Here is a 22,364-nt window from a genome sequence, read left to right as displayed (position 1 = left end):
GGAAAATGAAATATCTATAATGATATATGACCTCACACAAAATAGCTAAAATCAGCAACAGAAAGATTCATTCAACAAAATGAATCTCACACAAAATAGCTAAAATCAGCAACAGAAAGATTCATTCAACAAGTGTTGGTGAGGATGTAGAGAAAGAGGAAACCTCTTGCACTGCTGGTGGGAATGCAAATTGGGGCAGCCAGTAGAAAACAGTGTGCGGGTTCCTCAAAAAGTTAAAAATAGAGCTACCTAAGGTCCAGCAATTGCACTACCAGGTATTACCCAATGAATAAAAAAATTCTAGTTCAAAGGGACACATGCACCCCAATGTTTATAGCAGCATTATCTACAATAGCCAAATTATGGAAACAGCCCAAGTGTCTATTGCCTGATGAATGAATGAATAAAGATATCTCTCTCTCTCTCTCTCTCTCTCACTCACACACACACACACACACACACACAGGAATATTACTGAGCCATAAAAAAAGAATGAAAGATTGCCATTTGCAATTACATGGATGGAGCTAAAGAGTATAGTGCTAAGTGAAATAAGTCAGTCAAAGAAAGACAAATGTCATATGATTTCACTGACATATGGAATTTAAGAAACAAATGAGCCAAGGGGAAAAAGAGAGAGAGGGGGGAAGGCAAACCAAGAAACAGACTCTTAACTATATAGAACAAACTGATGGTGACCAGAGGGGAGGTGAGTGGGAGGATGAGAGAAACAGGAGATTGGGATTAAGTAGGGCACTTGATGTGATGAGCACCAGGTATTATATGGAATTGTTGAATCACTATATTATATATGTGAAACTAATACAACATTGCATACTAATTAACTGGAATTTAAATTTAAAAAAGAGAGAGAGGAAGAAAAGAAACATTGTTAAAAAAAATCCAATAGTCCTCTTTTCCCAGAACTGATAAGAAGCAACTTTAATTTCACTATAGTTATTTTATAATAATCTCATGTAACTTGGAAGAGTATCATAAATAAGGTTCAGGTCATCAATAATAATACATTACCATAATTGAAACAACATTTTAATAGGCAATTTTGGAGGGAAGTAGACAATCTAAACACAAAATCTGGAAAAACAATCCTAGACTGAGTAGAGAGATCTGAGTTGATTGCAGCCGTATTGACTTAACTATATATAGAACCTTATACCAACATTCAAGGCTTCCTGTGTTCTTAGCAGTAATCTGTGGCTAGAGAGCCGTGTTCTTGGCAAAGGAAAAACACAAAAGGGGACTTTTCCTTTAAAGGGATAAAAATGCCGCAGGTGTGTGATCTTTGGGTTTCCATTTTTGGTTTGTCTGAGTTAACTCAGACATCTGAGAAAGAGCTGGGAAAGTTAGGTTGTTTATGTAAACCTTAATTTACCTATCAGACTCAGGATTTTTTAGGTTAGAAGAGAGATACAAATGGGTGACTGATGAAAGACAGGAGAGTTTCCTCTGATTCTCAAACAAATGGGGTTGGGAGTTAGGGTAGTGTGGGAGGGAATTTCCATTAGTTCAAGATCTGATAAGTCAAAGGGGATTTTACCACAAAAGCTAGGGAGAGATTTTGAAATATAAAGTTAATTTTGTCAGATCTCACACGGCCAAGAATCCTCACAGCAATTATCTCCTTGTGCTCTCAGAAAAGCCCATCAGACTGCCAGCTTTATTAAAGTCTGCACACTATCCCAGAATACCATCAGGCTTGTTCTAGGAAATGCAGGGGAAGAAATGCAGCAATCATTGGCTATTTAGCAAAATCAGCATAGTGTTAAGCCTGACAATAAAGCTAAAAAGTTTAGGCTTCTTGTGACAACTTGGGCAGGAGGCCTTGCAGGTAGTCCCAGATTTTCTGTCCCCATGTAGAGATGGAGACTGTTTTGCTCCTGGACATCAGTGTCCAGTTAGAGAAAGAAGAATACAAGTCAGAAAAGCTAATCTTACCCTATGGGCAAGACTGGCTGGAACAATTTGGTATCAACAGATCTTCAAGGTCCAATTACAAATTGAATGCCTGTGGACACCATCCTGGTTAGTCTGTTTAATGAAACTGAGGAGCCAATCTTACCTCATTTCCCACATAGGACACTTGACTTGTCCTTTGGAACTCCTCAGCCCCTGCTCATACTCTTTCTGCATCACTAACACTTGAATGCACCTGTTTGTTTTCTTAAAGTCCTTGGAGAAATGGGCTGGGTTTTATCTTTTTTACTCCATTCCCAACACCAAACACAGTACCTATCATATAACAGGCATTCAAAAATCTTCCTGTTTTCCTAAACTCCTGATTTGTATTCCCAACTGGTACCATCTACCTCCATGCACATCCTGTGGGCACTTCAACCTCCACATGCTAAAACCCAGACCTGTCCTGCTACCCTCACCCTCCACCGCATCCCCTTCTCTCGGCCATGTCCCTGATGCTGTATTCATGTTTGTGTCTACAGCCCCTGGTCTGTATCAGTCTCACTGTAGTAGTGAGAAAAGATTCATTCCGAGTGGAATGAGAAATAAGGAAAAAGAGAACACAAGAAGTATGAGGAAGAAAAGTAAAATGCAGAAGGGAGTCATGAAGTAACACAGAAAACAAGAGGAGAAGCAGAGGGAAGAGGAGGATGATACGCAGGAAGGTGAGAAGGATAATTTAGATTGGTTTTCCCTAAATTGGGAGGGATAGGATGCATCTAGAGCCCTCAACAGAAGAGCTAGAACATTCTTCCAATTTCTTCCACTCCCTTCCAGTATTTTCTTAACTGCTTCCAATTTGGGTTAGACTCTCAATGTTTCATGAGCGATACGAGAGAAAGGACTTGTGGGCATGTTTCCACCTCCTCAGCCATTCCTGGATGCACAGATAATATCAGCAGCTGGGCTCTTTTCCACTGTGGAGCCTGATAACAGGTGAAAATAAAGTGTGATTAGACTCTTCATTCTTAACGTAGGAGTTCTTGAGATCAGGCTCTGAAATGAAGATTTGAAACAAAGTTAGGTTTCATTTGCTTTTCCCATGGGGGATGACTCTCTATTTTGCCTTAGGTGGGTTGAAAGGACAAGATCTTGCTTGCTTTTCTGGTCCTAGAGTTTTTACAGTCTTGTAAATTTTTGTATGTTTTCTTTTTGGGTTCTATTGCCAGCTTATTCTAAGTCTGATGCTCTAATCTCTTTGAGTGATGACATGTCATAACTGTAACCCCAAGACATTTTCAGGTAAAGGCAAGATGCAGGCACTCCTTAATTTTATTTGTGGGAGGTACATTCTAGCCCACAGGGAAATGCATAAGAAATATTCAGTCATTGTAAGGAGCTTGGTCAAATCGTGCTGACATTTGGTAGTTGCAAAGTGTGTTTAGATCGGTGAAAAAGAGCATTTTCCAGAGAAATTAAAAATTATCTTTTTTTTCAATGCTTGTTCCCAAAAGAGGTTTAAAGGATTCCTTTGATTTTTTTTTTTAAACCAGTGAAAGCACCTGGTATTCCTAAGGCAGCCATCCTTACATGCTGAGTATCAATCTATACACCCCAGATTCCTGGCATCCCTGGGAGAGGTTTTTCTATTGGAATGGAGAATTTTACTGAAATATAAATGGGAAAGAGTTTGTAAACTAACTCCCTCAGCACATGAGGCATGACGTGAAAACCAGCTACAGGAGGTCCCTTCCTGCTAAAAGTCCTGGCCCAGAGACTTAAAGGATATTCTTTCTTGCAATCTTTTAAACAAAACAGTACAAGTCCTCATAATAATAAATTATTTACATGACAAAAACTCTATTAAAATATTTTGGTATATTTCTGATATAAATGAATATTAAAAAAAAGAACCATTCAGCTTGTTGCCTTCAGGCATGGTGCTCGCAAAGAAATTAGGCAACAGTATAGTTAAGGCTCAGTGGAGTCCCATACAATGCACAGGATTGTCCAAAAAAATTGGAGTTCAGGGGTAAGAATCCTTTTCATGTAAGAAGAACAACACATTCTTTTTTTTTTTTTTTAAGTAGGCTCCATACACAGCGTGGAGCCCAGTGTGAGGCTCAAACTCACAACCCCAAAATCAAGACCTGAGATGAAATCAACAGCCAGATGCTTAGCCAACTGAGCCACCCAGGTGCCCCAACACATTCATTTTTCTTTTTTTAAGATTGTATTTATTTAATCATGAAAGATCCACAGAGAGAGAGAGGGAGAGAGGCACAGGCACAGGCAGAGGGAGAAGCAGGCTCCATGCAGGGAACCTGATGCGGGACTCGATTCCAGGTCTCCAGGATCTGGCCCTGGGCTAAAGGCGGCGCTAAACCGCTGAGCCACCAGGCTGCCCCATATTCATTTTTAATAAAACAAATGACATCCCCCATACAACAGAAAAAGTGAGTGCACAGTTCAATCTTACATAAGTTGGATATTCCACAAATCATTAACTGCATGGATGGACACTGCATTCCGTTAACATTGTTTATAGTTGTGCAGCTCTGTTTACCTGAACACACCTGAGAACTTTGTATGTTAAAAGGCAGCTAACAGCGTTTGACAGAAAACAGATGCAGCCTCAGGGGCAGAAGCCCTTTGGTATCTCACAGACCTTCTCAGCTACATCTGAACTCCAAGATCACAGTTTATCACTGGGTAAGAATATTTTCAGAAAAGGATAAGTCTATATATTTGCTATTTTATTTTTAAAGATTTTATTTATTTATTTATTTATTTATTATTATTTTTTTTTTTACTAACTGGAATTTAAATAAAAATTTGAAACAACATCAAGAAGAAAGAAAAAGTGGTTTTCTTTTCTTACAGTTCTAAATAATTCCTCATGATCTTGTTGTTTTAATATTCTCCATGGAGAAAAAGCTCATTAAGCCTAGGATCATTAGATGTCAATATAATCCTTTCCAATGTTTTGGTTTAGTAAAATTCGTATTATAATGAGACCACACGAGTGGTAATTTCTATATAATTTCACTTAAAATGTTGGTAAACTCATCCTGCCTCATGACAACTTTGAATTGCCTTTGATTTTTTCTTGACTTTGGATTTCATTAGTTCTATTTACAGATTGTGTTTATATGACATGGTTTTTTTGGTTGTTTCTGAACACATTTGGTGTTTCTGCTTTCTCTTCTTCTAATATATAATCAACACTCCTGGTATGTTGTTCTTTTCAATGACTGAAAAGTGGGTTTATCTCTAATCTGGTGCTCATAATCACACATCCAACAAAGTTCACTCTAAGACCAAATTGCAGTCATTAGATTTTCCACATTAGTCCTGAATACTTACTAGCAGCCACCACTATTTGCTTCTTTATGAACGAAGGCAGTTGAGAACAGTTATCTTCCTTTCTAAGTCATTTCTAAGGTGCTACCCTGAGGAAAGCAGGGGGAGGAGCAGAGGGAAAATCTGCCATCCAGACCTCCAGGTTGAATACGGTTGATATTCACATATTAATACATATTAAGGTATATCAAGCCTTTTGAGATGACTGTACCAGGAGTAAGAACTTGCACATCCTGTCTTGAGTCTTGTGTTGATTCAGAGCATGACTCAGTGATCCTCAGTGTGGGGGCTGAGGGTTGATGGTTCATGGCAGGTCCTCCCTGAAACATAATAATAGAATATTGCGCTGGAATATTGACACATCTTCTAACTGGCATAGACAAATGCAAGGTAGGCTATCTCTGAAATTTCAGACCTAGGAAGCAATGTTTTTTGCCCAGTACTTGGCACTAAATCCTTAACTTGATGTTACTTAAACCACTGGCTGATAACATAAAAAGAAATTTATATCCTCTCTGGAAAATAGCTATAGTTATAAAAAAGACAAAATCAACCAGCAATGGGAAAAAATAATCATTATAGAAACTGTATGAAGCTAATAAACTAAATACCAATTTAAATTAAAAATAACATGTAAAATCCATTCTATTATAAAGGTAGATACATGTCATTATGCATTTGTCAAAACCCATAGAATGCACATCACAAAGAATGAACTGCAATGTAAACTATGCACTTCACTTAAGAATAAGTATCAATACTGGCTTACAATTATAACAAATGTATCACACTAATGATGCAAGATGCCAGTCATTGAGGAAACTGGTTGGTAGGGAGAGAAAACGGGGGATATATGGGAACTTTGTACTTCCTGCTCAATTTTTCTATAAACTTAGAAGCGTTCTAAATAATAAAGACTATTAATAAACAATTTTTCATATTCAATGAGTACATATAATATAGCTATGTAGAAATGCTTGTTGCTACCTCAAAACTTTGGAACTTGAAAAACGAATAAATCTTGAAGCATGAAGAGAAAGTTATTGATTCATGGGCTGCTTGTCTTTTGTTTTCATTGCTTTAAAAAAATACACACATACAGAAAGTTACACAAATTATAATAATACAGCTTAATGAATAATCACAAAGCGAACATACCTTCCTAACCACTATCTGGGGCAACAAATAGAACTTCACCAGCCCATAGCAATTCCACTTTTCAGGAACTTTTAGTACCATAAATTAATTCTGTGGGTTTTTGAAATGATTAGGATGGAATTACATGATAATAATCTTTTGTGTATGACTTCTTTGGCTCAACATCATAAGATCCATATTGTCATGTGTAATGCTGTGCAGCTTCCATTGTATTACATGTTATTTATATATTGACATTTGAATTGTTTCAGTATATGTGCCTCAGAAAGCCAGCACATTTGAATTGTTGCAGACTTTGACTATTATGAAAAATGCTACCACTTTCTTATACATATCTTTTGTTGCACATGTGCACAAAGTTCCTCCTGGACCTATACCTTGAAGTGCACTTGCTAGGTTATAGGGTATGTACACATTTAATTTTAGTAACTAATGCTAGGTATTTCACAAGAGTTTACATTCCCACTAGCAGTGTGTAAGAGCTTCAGTTGGTCTGTATTTGATTCAGACTTCCTCTCCCTCTGCTCCCCTACTACACTGACTTCTCTCAAATAAATAAGTAAATCTTTAAAAATAAATAAATAAAAGATCCTTCTTTCTTAGCATATCTCCTTAGTGTTATCTTTATCATAAATCAAGTCTCTACTTCTACATGAGTATATTTTGGACTATGCTTCACTATTATCCATCTCTTTGCTTCGATTCCACAGCGCCTAGATATCAAGATATCTTTTTTTTTTTTTAAAGATTTTATTTATTTATTTGACAGAGAGAAAGAGAAACTGCACGAGTAGGGGAAGCAGCCGGCAGAGGGAGAGGGAGAAGCAGACTTCCTGCTGAGCAGGGAGCACAACACAGGACTTGATTCCTGGGATCGTGACCTGAGCTGAAGGCAAATTCTTAACTAACTGAACTACCCAGGTGCTCTTCAAGATATCTTGATATCAATGAGGTTAATACCTTGTTCTCTTTCTTTAGTTCCTCTTTTTTTTTTTTTTTTTTTCCCCAATGCCTCTTGGCCATTTTTGGGTCTTTGCATTTCCACTTAAACTTTACAATGAGCCTGCCATACACATACACAACATCTACTATGAATTTTTAAAAATGGAAATTGCACAAAATCCATATACCAATTTGAGGGAACTCAACATCTTTAAAATGTAGTCTTTCAATTCAGGAGCCTTTGTCTATGTCTCTACTTATTAAGCTCTATGAGTTCTTAGGATGATGTTATACAGCTGTATGTATTTTATAGTTTATATGCTTTACAAACATACTGTTAATATGTTTTAATGGTTATTGTTTATATGCTTATATGTTTTATAAATACAGACTTGATATGTTCCACAATTTTATTTAACATGAATTAGTATTTAACTTTCTCAAATGCTTTTTATTAACCATCTATTTAGATGGTCATATGAATTTTTTTTTCGATCAATACGGTGAACTATGTTGATTATCAAGTGCTAAAATAGCATTATACTCCTGTAATAAACCCATTTTGGTTGTTCTTATACACTTCATGATTTGATTTGTTTAGGAATAAAAAATATTAAGATTCTAATTCCTTAAGTTCAATGTTGATAGAGCATAGAAAAAGATTTTGTGGACTGAAGGATTTATTTCTGGTATGTTTAGCAATATCAGGGCTTATATATCTACAATAAGAAAAAGTTTTCCAGGAAATTCTTCAAAGGGGATTGTAAATTTACTTTGTTTAAAGCTAAGGCTAACCATCGAGCTTTTCTTATAAATCCAACTGTAGTCTGGGTACAGAAGCCTTAGGAAGAAAGATTGTTACTCCTAATTTTTGTTAGGGTGTCCAATTCACTTCATAACAATGAAGCCAGCACTTGAGATAAGAAATTAATAAAAATACAAACAATGAAACTGTTGTGCATGATCCTTCAATGTGAAGCATTACTTGCAAAAATGAAACTGAGTTAAACAGAAGTGTTCATCCAGGCCTTCAGCAGTATGAAGTATCTGGAGAAGCCTAGACTTGGGTCTCAGAATTCATGTCATGTTCTTTGAGCCATTTTATTTGTGTCTGGAGAATGAGATTTCCAAATCCTTTTCTTCCATGTCTCCAAATTAACATGGAAGACTTATTGAGTGGGTAAACATGGAAGAAGTAATACTGGGCCCTATTGTAGAGATGAGGACTGCCCAAGGCTATTCAACGGATGGGCTTTGTGCTGTACTCAGAAATCAGTCATACCAGCCAACACCTAGAAATGTGCTAGACTCACCTACTTATCAAGAACAAGCGTCGATAAGTTACTCTGAGCCTCAGAGAATTTATGAGAGGAAAATGAGTCAAGATTTAGTCATTCATTTTCCAAAGCTTGAGCAGCTACCTTGAACAGCACTGTTCTCTCTTCTTGGGGATGACTAGTACAGAGCATAGGCTAAAGCAGGATGTGTTTCCTCTATGTTCCCAATTCTTCTTACTCTCACTCTTTAGGACATCATCATATATAATGACTCTCAGAGATACAGATGTACTTATCCATTCACAGAGTGTAGCATAAGTGAAGAAGTGTCTAGCAACTTAGATTTCAGTTTTAAAAAAACAATTCTGTATTTTTTAATAAATTTATTTTTTATTGGTGTTCAATTTGCCAACATATAGAATAACACCCGGTGCTCATCCCATCAAGTGCCCCCCTCAGTACCTGTCACCCAGTCACCTCCACCCCTGCCCACCTCCCCTTCCCCCACCCCTAGTTCGTTTCCCAGAGTTAGGAGTCTCTCATGTTCTGTCTCCCTCCCTGATATTTCCCACTCATTTTTTCTTCTTTCCCCTTTATTCCCTTTCACTACCCTTTATATTCCCCAAATGAATGAGACCATACAATGTCCTTCTCCGATTGACTTATTTCACTCAGCATAATATCCTCCAGTTCCATCCACATCGAAGCAATGGTGGGTATTTGTCGTTTCTAATGGCTGAGAAATATTCCGTTGTATACATAAACCACATCTTTTGTATTTTTAAGGCAATATTCCTTCTAATATAATAGGGGATTAGGAGAGGAACACTGGGATTCTCCATGGATAGTTTAGTAAAGTCTAAAGGGTGCCCTAAAATCCAAGACACTAAAGCTTTAGACTATGGGATGCTGGTAATAGCAGACCATGTGCTTCTACTAGTGGTCATGTATGGTGATGATATGGTGCTCTTGGCAGAACAGAAAAAATAAAGCCATTTTGTCATATGAAATAAGAGCAATAATACTAGCAAGAAAACTGACCAAAGTCTTTAACAAAACAAACAAAAAAAAGCCCCCAAAACTTTTAAAGTTGAATGTTGAATATTTGTTGAATGTTAAAATATTTGTTGAATGTTAAAAAAAAAACACTTAAATCAGTTTACTGATGTTTCTTTTTTTAAAAAAATATGTTATTTATTTATTCATGAGAGACAGAGAGAGAGAGAGACATAGACAGAGAGAAAAGCAGGTTCCATGCAGGGAGCCCGATGTGGGACTTGATCCCGGGACTGTGGGATCACGCCCTGAGCCAAAGGCAGATGCTCAACCACTGAGCCACCCATGAGTCCCACTGATGTTTCTTAATGTTCATTTGCTATGTAGTCCACTAGCAGACACAGAAGTGTTAAGAAGAGTATGTAGAAAAAATTGTAATTGGAACTATCCTATTTCTTTTCTTTTTTTTTTTTTTAAAGATTTAACTTATTTATTTGAAAGAGAGAGCATGAGAGTGAGAGAGAGAATGAGAGCACAGTGAGAGAGGGAGAAGCGGACTCCCCACAGAGAAAAGAACCTGATACAGGTCTTGATCTCAGGACCCTGGGATCATGCTCTGAGCTGAGGGCAGATGCTTAATCAACTGAGCCACCCAAGGGCCCTGGAAGCATACTATTTCTTATTTTAATTTTTTTCAGTAAATTTAGAAAAGATCACCTACTTTCAATTTTACTTGTAAAACACCTTGAACCAGCTCACAGAACACCATTGTTCTATTGGAGCACAATTGAGAAAATCTGGCTAAATGAAAGAGACTGAGAAAAGTTCTCTAATCAAGCAGCTCTATTATACTGCCCCTGCCACTTGTCTCCATCTTTAGTTTTAACATAATCACCACCCAGCACTACCATCTTCACCATTATGTGGAGAGTTACTATCCGGCAAGTTCCATATTAAACACCTTATCTGCATCATCATATTTAATAGAGTAGATATTACCGCATTTGATAAATGAAGAAACACTTTTAGTGAGATTATCATTACTATCCCTCTAAAAGGCAGAGTTGAGATTTAGATCCAGGTATATCTGACTCCTCTGTCTATTCTTTTAACTGCTTCCCTATACTTCCTTCTTTATAACCTGGCATACAGCAACAGGAGTAGAATATAACAACCCATTATATTTTGTAAGCCTGTCAATGAGCTTACAATAAGAAATGTCCTCAGACTCTCTGGATCCCTGTAGACATAGCCATACAGCTAGCATCTGATGATTAAGCTTTTCCCCACATACAGATATTCCAGAATAACTGGATCAGATCAACTGGATCAGATCTAAGCAAGCCTACAAAGAGAACAGATGTTAACTAAACAATTCTATTTTCTAAAATATTTGTGTGATTTGATTCCTGACTCTTTCCAGCAGCTGGTAAATTCTCAAGACAGAAGTAACCTTCAGGTAGTTCATGCTTTTATCTTAGAGTAGTTGTCCCTCAAATATTTCTTGAATTAACAGTTCAGCTTCTCATATTAATTCTTGCCCTTCAAGCAGCTTGGCATGATAAATGAGCAAAGCATCTGGGAATAAATTAAAAGGTTTGGTTGAAGAAACAGGGTTTGGGAACCTAACCTGGGCGAATTGGTTACTCGGTAAATGCTAGAGTGTCTAGAACTACTTCTTTTTTTTTTTTTTTTTTTTTTTTTTTTTTTTTAATTTTTATTTATTTATGATAGTCACAGAGAGAGAGAGAGAGAGAGGCAGAGACATAGGCAGAGGGAGAAGCAGGCTCCATGCACCGGGAGCCCGACGTGGGACTCGATCCCGGGTCTCCAGGATCGCGCCCTGGGCCAAAGGCAGGCGCCAAACCGCTGCGCCACCCAGGGATCCCTAGAACTACTTCTAAACACGAGTTATCCTCCATATTCTTGGCTTCAAGAATACCCAAGGCATATCTGTGTCCTATAATCAGGGTCTTATACTTGTAGAATATATGACAGAATTAGTTGTAAAACAAAACAAAAAAAATGTTGTGGCAGCTGGGTGTCTCATTCAATTAAGTGTCTGATTTCTAACTGAGAAATGCTAAACCTGATTAAAGTGTCCGACTCTTGATTTCAGCTCAGGTCATGATCGCAGAGTTCTGGGATTGAGCCCCAAGTCAGGCTTTGCATTCAGCAAGGAGTCTGCTTCTCCTTCTCCCTCTGCTCATGCTCCCTCTCTCAAATAAATAAATTAATTAATTAATAGATAAATAAATAAATAAATAAATAAATAAATAAATAAATAAAAAGATGTTGACTGAAAAGCAAAAAGAAAGATTCTGTCAAGATTGTTGTGAAAACAATGAAATACAGCTCAAATACCATCTTTTTCCCCATGAAACCTTCTTTGACTCAACCTTCTCAGAATTTCCTGAGGACTTTTCCTGTGCCCTTAGCACTTTATCTCCCAATTAAACCCCAAAAACCTGCTAAGCTTTTTGTGCAGATGCTGGGGATACAGAAATCAAAGATGTAGTTCCTATTCTCGAATAACTCATGGTAAAATATGTATTATTTCACAGCTACAGGGGACAGTGAAAGAAGAAGGGCATTTAACTAGCTAGCAGACTAGAGTGAGGAGGAGAATAAAAGGAGAATGTGGGCCACTGGGAAGGAGGTGAGAGCAGGTGGGGATTTTGACCCTTGATCCTAGTCTTGAGGTGGAAATAGGAATTAGGCCTCTGAAGGTGTATTTGTGTGTCTGCACATACACATATGTGCCTATGTCTTCCAGGCAGAAAAACCAAGCAAGATGATCAGGAGAGGAGTCTGGCCTGTTTTGGTAACCACAAGTACATAATTAGAGAAGGCTTGTGTGCAGGGTGTGTGCTGAAAAGTGGCACAGATGAAGCTGGAAAGGTGTGAGTGATTTGTGCCTGGCTTATTTCACTTAGCATAATATTTTAAGGTTGGATAATATTCCATTGTATCCATATACCACATTTTGTTAATCCATTCATCTGCTGATAGTTATTTGGGTCATTTCCACCTTTTGGTTATTATGAATAACATTGCTGTGAATATTGGTATATAAATATCTGTTTGAGTCCCTCCTTCCAATTCTTTGGGGTATATACCATGAAGCGGAATTGCTAGATAATATGTATGTTAGGAAAAAAACCGAACTTGTCTCCTGTGTGTCTCCTTTAGGCAAGTAGTCGGTCCCCAGGTTATCCACAACTTCTGTCCAACTTGGCTACAAATCAGAGGTACCTGTGACCTCCTCCCCCTTGGATTCAACTATCTGCTAGAGCAGCTCACAGAACTCAGGGAAACACTTGTGTTTACCAGTCCATTTATTATTATATATATTTTTAAGATTTTATTTATTTGAAAGAGACAGCATGAGCAGGGGGAGGGGCAAAAGGACAGAATCTCAAGCAGACTCTGAGCTGAGTGAAGAGCTCAACACAGGGCTCAATCTCATGACCCTGAGATCATGATCTGAGCTGACATCATGAGTCAGATGCTCAACCACTTGAGCCAGCCAACTGGTGATGCCCCACTTTACCAGTTTATTAAAGGATATGATATAGGATACAAATGAGATGAATATCCAGATGAAAAGATGCATAGGGCAAGGTCTGGGAGAGTCCTAAGCACAGGAGTTTCTGTTCCTGTGGAGTTGGGATGTGTCATCCTCCTGGTAACATGGTTGTGCTCACCAACCTGGAAACTCTTTGGGATTTTACCCAAACCATTGGGATTTTTACCCATACCATTGGGATTTTAGGGAGGCTTCCTCACATCGACATGATCAATTATTAACTCTGCTTCTAACCCCTCTCCCCTCTCTAGAGAAGTGGTTGGGGAGGAGGTGTCTGAACATTCCAAGCTTCTAGTCACGGCTTGGTCTTTCTGGTAACCACCCCAGTAGTAATTTAAAGGGCACAGTGAAAATTCTGCCTACTGTTAATATTTCCCCATCCCTTGCTCTATTAGGCTGCTACATTATAACTTTCTCTCCTCACTTTGGGATTTTCATTAAATCTTGAACTTTCATAACCTTTTGCATTATGGATTAAATAATCATTTATCCTTAAATTTAACCTTAATCACTTATCCTTATTTATCCTTAAATAATTAATCATTTATCCTTAAATCATTTATCCTTAAACATTCTTAAAATTAATCATTTGTCTTTAAATTTGAATTCATTCAAAACACACTTATTGAGCACCTACGGTAAGCAAGAAACATTAATAAAAGCAAGGGCATGGGTCCCAGAAGATGATAGTACAAGTAGGCAGACTAACCAGGAGTATGTTCTGCAATGGCAGTGGCAGGTAGTGGGAGTTAGCCTGAGGCCCAGGGCTTGGGAGATTGGGACTCTGATGATATGGGAAGGCTGCTGAGAGGAAGGAAAGGTCATTGAAGAAAAAAAATCCTCCACATAGCAAATTTTCTCAGGGCTCATACTGATTGAATCTATGTGATAAATGCTGATGTGCCTAATTTGTCTTTGTAAACTCCTAAAAAAATATATTTACTTTTCCATCTTTAGCACCTCGAACATCTTCCATAGTGTCAGTTTTAATGATTGTTTCTATTGGGAATTTTATCTGTAATTTTAATTTTCTGTGAACTGAGAAGTAGTGGGAACTGGTAATGTCAGGTGTACCAAAATGCACCCAAACTTGAATTAGAAAAACTCAGAGCTTGGAAAGATCACTCGTCTCTCCACAATTCATAGATGAGAAAACTGAGACCATAGAATTTAGTTGAATCTGCCAAAGTCACAAAGCACCTTAGTTGTTAGTAGTAGGGTCAGTAAAGAACTCAGCTGCTCTGATTCAGTCCTATCCCTTGCTACAGCCATACTTCCAGCAGAATGAATGAATCAGAGAAAAACAGTTGTAAACATCAATGTGTATCATTTGTATTCACCTAAATTTGTATTCAAACAAAAATCCTAAATGACTTTCCCATTTTCCCCAATTTAAACTGATAACCCATGATTATGTCATGTTTAAGCAACCTCACCTTCACAATTTGTGACCACAGCCCATTTAATCCCCAATTCACTGCACACAACAAAGAAACTCAACAAAGAAAAGGTTTGGAATGCTAAAGAAAACTGAAGTAAGGTCTGTGGCTTTACGGCCTTACTCATTTAAAATTTTACCTACTGTAAAATTGGGTTATCTAATTTACAAGATATAATCAGTTTTAACCCAATTATTATAATATTGCATCAGTCCTAAGAAAATATAGGCATATCTACAATGCATGTTTACATGTTTATTAATCATTAAATATTGAACTTTCATAACTCTTTTTATTCGATTGTATCAAAGATCTTAAAGAACATGAGGTATGCATTTCTCATTAAGGAAGAAATCAGGACTTTCTCAGAAGATAGCCCCAATCAATGTACCCAGGTTTCTTGGTATTTGATCTGCTATTTGAACCTCAAAACCCAGGTTAAATCATAAAATAACTTGTATTATGGCATAGGCAAGCCTAGTAATCAATAATCTGTTATAAAAAATAGTGTTTTGGGACACCTGGGTGGCTCAGCAGTTGAGCGTCTGCCTTCGGCTCAGGGCATGATCCCAGGATTCAGAATCGAGTCCCACATCGGGCTCCTTGCAGGAAGCCTGCTTTTCCCTCTGCCTGTGTCTCTGCCCGCCCCCCTCTCTGCTTCTCATGAATAAATAAATAAAATCTTTAAAAAAATAGTGTTTTAAATACAAGACTTTTATTCTTTCTTAGGGCAAGAAACATATAGTAAAGATGTCTTCCTCCTTCCTTTTCCTTCTCATTCTTTCCTCTCCTACAGAATTCTTGGCACTGAATTTTGAACTCTTGAGGATGGGTTCAGTTATGAAGGTAGTGATCCAGGAAAGCTTCCTATAATCTTAGCTTGAGCAGTTATTGATGGGTTTATAAAGCTTGCCTTCAGAGCTGCTAAATAGTATGCAAATACTCAATTTTAGCTTTTTAGTACAGACTTATGATGGTCCAACTTATGAATTCTCAACTTTACGATGGTGCAAAAGTGATATGCATTCAGTAGAAACCATGTCAAATTTTGAATTTTGATCTCTACTTTCTTGTGATGCTAAGCAGTGGTGGGGAGCCACAGCTCCTAGTCAGCCATGTAGTCACGAGGGTAAATAACCTATACACTTAAAACTGTTCTGTACTCATACAACCATTCTGTTTTTCCCTTTCAGTACACTATTCAATAAATTAGATGAGATATCCAACACTTTATAATGAAGTAAATGATTTTGGCCAACTGTAGGCTAATGTAAGTGTTCTGAGCACATTTAAGGTAGGCTAGGCTAAGGGAGATTTTTGGTAGGTTAGATGTATTAAATGTATTTTTGACTTAATGATATTTTCACATTACAATGGATTTATCAGGATGTAACTCCACCATAAGTAGAGAGAGATTTGTACTCTCATTAGTCCATATAACTCTAAGCTGTAGTCTTTCAAATCTGTAATAATATGCTATTTTCACTCCTTAAAATCAAGTCACTTCAGGTACTGGCTCACCACATCTACTGTTTGATATCTGTGAATTTCTTTTTCTGAAATGAATTCTCTTCCTGGGAGTTTATTTTGGGAACTTAATCCCATTCTCAGCACAGAAGAATTCTATTTAGGTTGAGGGGATCAGCAAGTCTGATTCTTTCAAATTATAAAAATGGAAATAGTCATGGCAGATTATATTGGTTGGTAAAATTGGTTTGGTTAGGATTGATTCATCCTGAAAATTTGTGACTGAAAATAAATTGCTATCCCTATAGACAGTTATTGGAATGAAACAAAGTCAGCTTCGCATACCTGCAAAACCTAAGGGAAACAGCTCTGGGTGAAGATAATATATACTGGCGAAGCTGCTTTTTTTTAAAAAAGAGGAAATCTTGCCAAAGATTCAAACTCATTCCTTTCAGGGCAACTTAATTGCACAAGCTTTATGTTAATTATTGTTATATTAAAGATTTGGCAGCTTTACAAAAATCTTAAACTTGTATATGCAGGTTTAAAATACCCTATTTCAATGGCTCAGAGTTAGGCTAGGAAAGCATTTCAGATAATGGCAACCTGTAGTAATGCTTTTTTTTTTTTAAACCTATGGGCAGCTTATAATCTATAGTTCATTGGAATTTGCTTAACAAATGTGGACGTGATTAGTTGCCTGCCTTCCAAAACCCAAACCTGTGTTCTTTGGTTTCATGGCATGCTATCTGCTCAGTGAGAGGCTTTCAAACGTCTGAGAAGATCATGTTTGCTGGTGAGTATTATCCCTGCATTTGATCTGAATTCCACTCACAGTAGATCTTTGGTAACATAGAGGTTGAGTTTTCAATATCCAGCATTCATAGAAAGACATAGATTCACAAGTTATAACACAGGGTAAGGAAGAAAGTAAGCAGTGCAATGGAGGTAGATTAAGCCAGTATTCCCAGGCATTGTGGAGTACCGGAAAACAACTGAGTGACCTACTCTTGGTTAAAAAAAAAAAAAAAAAAAAAAAAGATAAAAGGAAAGTTTGTAAATGACCCTAAGAAAAGGATAATTTTTTAAAAGATTTTATTTATTTATTCATGAGAGGCACAGAGAGAGAGAGAGAGGCAGAGACACAGGCAGAGGGAGAAGCAGGCCCCATGCAGGAGCCTGATGTGGGAATCGATCCTGGAACCCCAGAATTATGCCCTAGGCTGAAGGCAGGTGCTAAACTGCTGAGCCACCCAGGGATCCCCAGAAAAGGATAATTTGACTTAGACCCAGTCACTTACATGGAAAAGTGAAAAATAACTGAGATAACGTAGGTTCTTGATAGCTGCTATAATAATAACCAATGTGGCACATAAGGGGAAATTTGGGAGGTGGGAGGTTTGGGAAGAGTTTGAGTTAAAGGTGTACATTGTTGAAGGAAAAGTATCTGTCTTAATTTTATGTTAATGACATTTAAATAGCTGGGTGAAGTCTTGGAGGACTGGGTCAGGGTGAATGTAGCTATATTCTATGTTTCTTTTCCAGAATCCTATGCATGGGAAACACATATTTTCACTATAAAAAAATAGTGATATAATTTGTCAGTTGAGGGTCACTAGCATCATCACTAAGTTTCACACTTATTTTTTCGGTGGCCACACAGGTGTGATGGAGTGGAGAGCTGGGTAACATCGATGTCACTGACAAGTTAGGCACAGTGTGGGGAACATGGGCATGAGATGGTCTTGGAGCTGCAGGAGAGAGGATCAAGGAAGAGATGCCTTTGCTCAAGCCGTCTCCCCCATCTTTGATTATGCCTCTCCAATGGATCCTCCCTAGAGATTCAGATCTCTTGGTCAGGGGCTCTGCATTCAAGGGGGTTTGGTACTGCTCATGAGGCCCATGATGAAAACCTAAGACATTTCATGTTGCCTTTGAGAGTGGTGGGCAAGGGATGAAGTTTCAATTTAGCAGTCAGATCCTGAGCTAGACCAGAAAATTCCTGGTTATAGGCGGATTCACAGATATTCTCTACTACTATACTTATCATCAAAGTTTGCCAAAGGGTTAGAAGAACAGAAGAAAAAAAATCAATAGTGTCCCAGAATATAGTAGAAAGTTACTTTAACTCCTTATTTTCCTGGTACCATTAGACATTCTTGCTTTTCTTTCTAAAAAAACATCACCAGGAAGAAAGCTTTTTGTACTCTCAAGACTGAAACAGTAATGAGAGGTAAGGGTAGAAAATTGCATTGACTTTTTTTTGCCAGCACTTCAAACAGATTTCAATACTGTGGAATTATCTTGGGAGTTGTTATCTCTCAAACTTCAGGTAGTTAAAGATGATTATAAGACATGTTCTGTTGCTTAAGGATTTGCTGACATCTAATGCTTTTTTCTCCAAATGAATGCAGCAGTGACATTTGAGTTAATAAAGGATCTGAGAAAGACGTGGCCTTCAGCTATACTTTTACCATTACCATTCCACAGTCTAACTCCTCTGCCACGACCCTCCCTCCCACATACACCCAGCCTCGTTCCTCACCATTATTAATCTAACCTGAATCACTCTATTCTTCTCCAAGGGAACACACCCCAGTAGCAGCAGTGAATCATAGACGCTCTTGCTTCTCTAGTCTCTAATGGACTTGTCAAAATGCCAGATCTAATATAATAAAAGGACAGGAACTTCATGTAAAAGGAACTTGTTAGGTTCTTGTTTAATATATTACCCTCAATATTAGTTATCATATAAGTTTTCTAGTTGTTTGGTGGTGGACAAGTTTTTATCACACTAATGCTATTGACCCTCCCCATATCTTCACACTCTAAGTAGCCATCCTACTCAGTAAGGCAACCTCTCAGGCATGCCTAGTAGCTAAGTCAAGGGCTCTTTCCTCTTGAGGTAGAAAATAAAAACTGTTCTTGCTTAATGTCACTAAAGAATACTAAGCAGTTTACCCACAAAGGTCATACCTTGATTTAAAAAAAAAGTCTTCAACAGTCTCTACAAGTCAATCAATTATACATTATAAAATTCCATGTGAGATCTTTAAGCAATAGAGAAAAGAAATAGAAATAGTTTGTCAGTTACTCAAAGGGAAATTTATAATATGACAGAGCACTAAAATATATCTTCTTTACCATGGATAGGTCTATGATAATTGAATTCATGGCAGAAGAAATATAGAGGAGACGATTTTCAACTTACATACAAATGTCAGAAGATACTGAAAGCCACTTAAGAGAATTTAGTAGATTTTTCTTGAATGTTATAAATTTGTATTAAGTTTTGTTTAACTTGCCCTAATGGACATTATAAATCAACTTATTCATATGGATTTTATACAATACCTCACCCAATGGGATTTTATTCCTGGTTTTTAAAATGTGTATTTAGGAGCTTACGGGTGGCTAGGTCAGTTAAGTGTCTGCCTTTGGCTCGGATCAAGATCCCAGAGTCCTGGGATTGAGCCCCACATACGGCTCCCTGCTCCACAGAGAACCTGCTTCTCCCTCTCCCTTGCCTGCCACTCCCCTTGCCTGTCAAATAAATAAAATAGTTTTTAAAAAGTTAAATTTTAAAAAGTCTGTTTATATTTTTAATTGTTAAGCAATAATCTATGGATGCTAGCTCTATTTATATGATATAAAAAATTGTGTTAATACAGAAAAGTTAATGGAATGGGAGTTAGGTCACCCTGAGATTACAGTTAAGATTTTTAAAATAATGCTACAGCCAAGAATTTTAAAAATAAGTAAATCCAGTGAGATGAACTTTTAAATTGTGGCTTAAACATGTGTGTGTGTTTGCATGGAGAAAGAAAGAGACAATTTTCTTCTTGCTATTAAAAAAATAATAAAAAAGCCTCATAAAGATTATTAGGCCTATGTCATCATTCCACTGACAATAATCACAGACAAGAAGGGAAGAAACATTTTACCACTCCCTAATGAATAACAAAGTAGCTAACAGTAGCCTTGGGTATTGGAGAAATTAAAAAACACACAGGGAAAGCCTGCCTTAGGTTAATATTAATTACTATTATCATTGACTTCTATTGTTCCAATTGCTCTGTATGGTAGAGTAAGGAGTCCTTGCCTTCTGGTTTTCTAGGGCAGTATTTTTCCCAGCCTGAAGTTTCAAGTACCATACAACGTCCAGTGTCACAAACAACAAACTCCTGATAAGCCAAGAGATTTCAGGTGCCTAATGTCATGGAAATAGTTGCTAGGCTTTATCTAAAGGTATAATGAAAACTGTTCTGGGGCTATATTCCAGATCCCTTACACTAAGTTGTGGGTGTAAGGTATGTTTCCACTTGGGTTTGTCTCTGGAGTAAGTGAAATACAAACTTAAATGTGGGAAGGTCATTCAGTTCTAACAACATTGGAGGTTAGAGATGTAGGTCAACAAACGCACATTTCTGAAACACAAATTTTTCTGAATACTTATTCTGAAGTTCTTTGAAAATCAGGCCAACACGATCCCATTTAATATACCAGTTCACATAATAAGCAAGTCAGAACATTTCCAAGACAAGATGTTGTTTTCCTTTATGCAGCCAGCAAAAACACAGCTCTAAGCCTGGGCTATCATGATAAAAGGACTGTGGAGCAGCTGATTTTAGAGAATCATAAAAACAACCCAACCTTATGCCCCGAGGTATAGCGAATATGCAGAGTCTGCATTGTGCTTCTAGTGTCAGGACAAATCATTCTGCTCTTTTCAGTGTAACTGGTGCCAATGGATGAGGAAAGGGAGGAATAAACGTACAGACTAAGACCTGGGGCTTGGTGAGGTGAATAACGCTTTATCAGAAAATCATGAGTTCTCTTTCATTTTGCAAATACCTTGAGACTGATCTATGTAATTTTTGAAAAACTTAGGAGAAGTGGACTATATATTATTAATTATATATGGAGGCACCAAGTTTTCTGCTGGTTACGGTTTAAATCATGTGGGGTTTTATGGAGTACAGCATCTTTTTTTAAAATCTGGGGAGATAAGTGCAAGGATGAAATAACTGTATGATGCGTACCTTCCTATCAATTAGGGAATGGTGAATATCATGGTGTATATAAAATAACAACTATCGAGGGCTTCCTACATATCTTGTTTTCGGTGTCTGTGGCGAATGCTCATTTAACCCTCCAATTGCCAGGAGGTCAACGTACTATCACCCCCTATTTTACAGATGAGGAAGCCCAGGCATAGACACTACTTTACAAAGCATATAAAATAATGTCAGGATTTGGACCCAGGCAATTTGCCACCAAGCTTTACGTCCTTCCTCACTGCACTCGGTTGTCTTCAGGTTCCCGATTTCCGACTGCTCAGTCAATCCCTCAGGGCCCTGGCACTTCTGTGCTATGAGGTGTTTGTAGAGAGACCGTATCAACGTTTCCAAAGGCCATTTATGAGGGTTGAAAACACCAGCTCCTTAAAAATCCCCGACTTCCATGTGACTCAGAAATTACGAACCGTCTTTCCCCAAACCCAGGGCTCCGCCCAATTGACTTAACTTTGTTGTTGCACAGCAACAGACCATCGCCACCAGGAAGTGAGGATTATTTCTTTTTTTTTCAAACCTTTTATTTATTTATTTTTAAAAGTAATCTCGGGCAGCCCCGGTGGCTCCGCGGTTAGCGCCGCCTTCGGCCCAGGGCGTGACCCTGGGGACGGACCCGGGATCGAGTCCCAAGTCGGGCTCCCTGCATGGAGCCTGCTTCTCCCTCTGCCGGTGTCTCTGCGTCTCTCATGAATAAGTAAGTAAAATCTTAAAAAAAAAAAAAAAAAAAAAAGTGTTCGCGGCAGCAAAGGCTGGAGAGGTGCGCAGCCGCACGGGCCTCCTGGAAAGGTCTGACACGTCGGAGTCTCCCCCCGCCTCAGCTGAGCCGACCGTGAACGCCAGCCACGGGCGGCTCCGCGGCTTCGGCCCCGCCGCGTGACACTGCGACGTTAGCTGCGGCGAGCGAGGCCCGAGGGGCCGCGGGGCACGCCCGGGCTTCCTCCCTCACACACAAACACAAAGAAGCCGGGAGGGGAAGGCGAGGCCTGGAACGTCGGCGAGGGAACCCGCCCCCCCGCATTCCCTCAGAAGCCGCCGCCCCTCCGCCCCATTCCCTCAGCCGTTCCCTCAGAATCCGTCCGTCAGTCATTCAGAAACTCAGCCCGGCCCGCCCCCAACCCCGCGGAGGCTGGCGGCCGCGCGC

General features: G+C 38.4%; 1 long non-coding RNA gene across 5 annotated transcripts; it reads right to left on the bottom strand.

Annotated features, from left to right (window-relative positions):
• Positions 1 to 869: 869 nt before the first annotated feature.
• On the bottom strand, positions 870 to 22,337 carry LOC140620918 (uncharacterized). Of its 5 annotated transcripts, none has more exons than XR_012020678.1 (4): positions 18,709 to 22,326; positions 6,268 to 6,358; positions 5,284 to 5,600; positions 870 to 2,973 (listed from the first exon to the last, which is right to left on the bottom strand). It is a non-coding gene; the product is annotated as an uncharacterized lncRNA (long non-coding RNA). The 5 variants fall into 5 exon arrangements; XR_012020680.1 differs by having other exon boundaries at positions 871 to 2,903; XR_012020677.1 differs by lacking the exon at positions 870 to 2,973 and having other exon boundaries at positions 3,990 to 5,600; positions 18,709 to 18,813; positions 19,125 to 22,337.
• Between the last annotated feature and the right edge of the window lie 27 nt (positions 22,338 to 22,364).

The sequence above is a fragment of the Canis lupus genome, chromosome 29 (genome assembly GCF_048164855.1).
Source record: "Canis lupus baileyi chromosome 29, mCanLup2.hap1, whole genome shotgun sequence".
NCBI lineage: Eukaryota > Metazoa > Chordata > Mammalia > Carnivora > Canidae > Canis > Canis lupus.
Note: the sequence above shows the minus strand (reverse complement) of the source record. Positions and strands in the feature narration are given on the sequence as shown.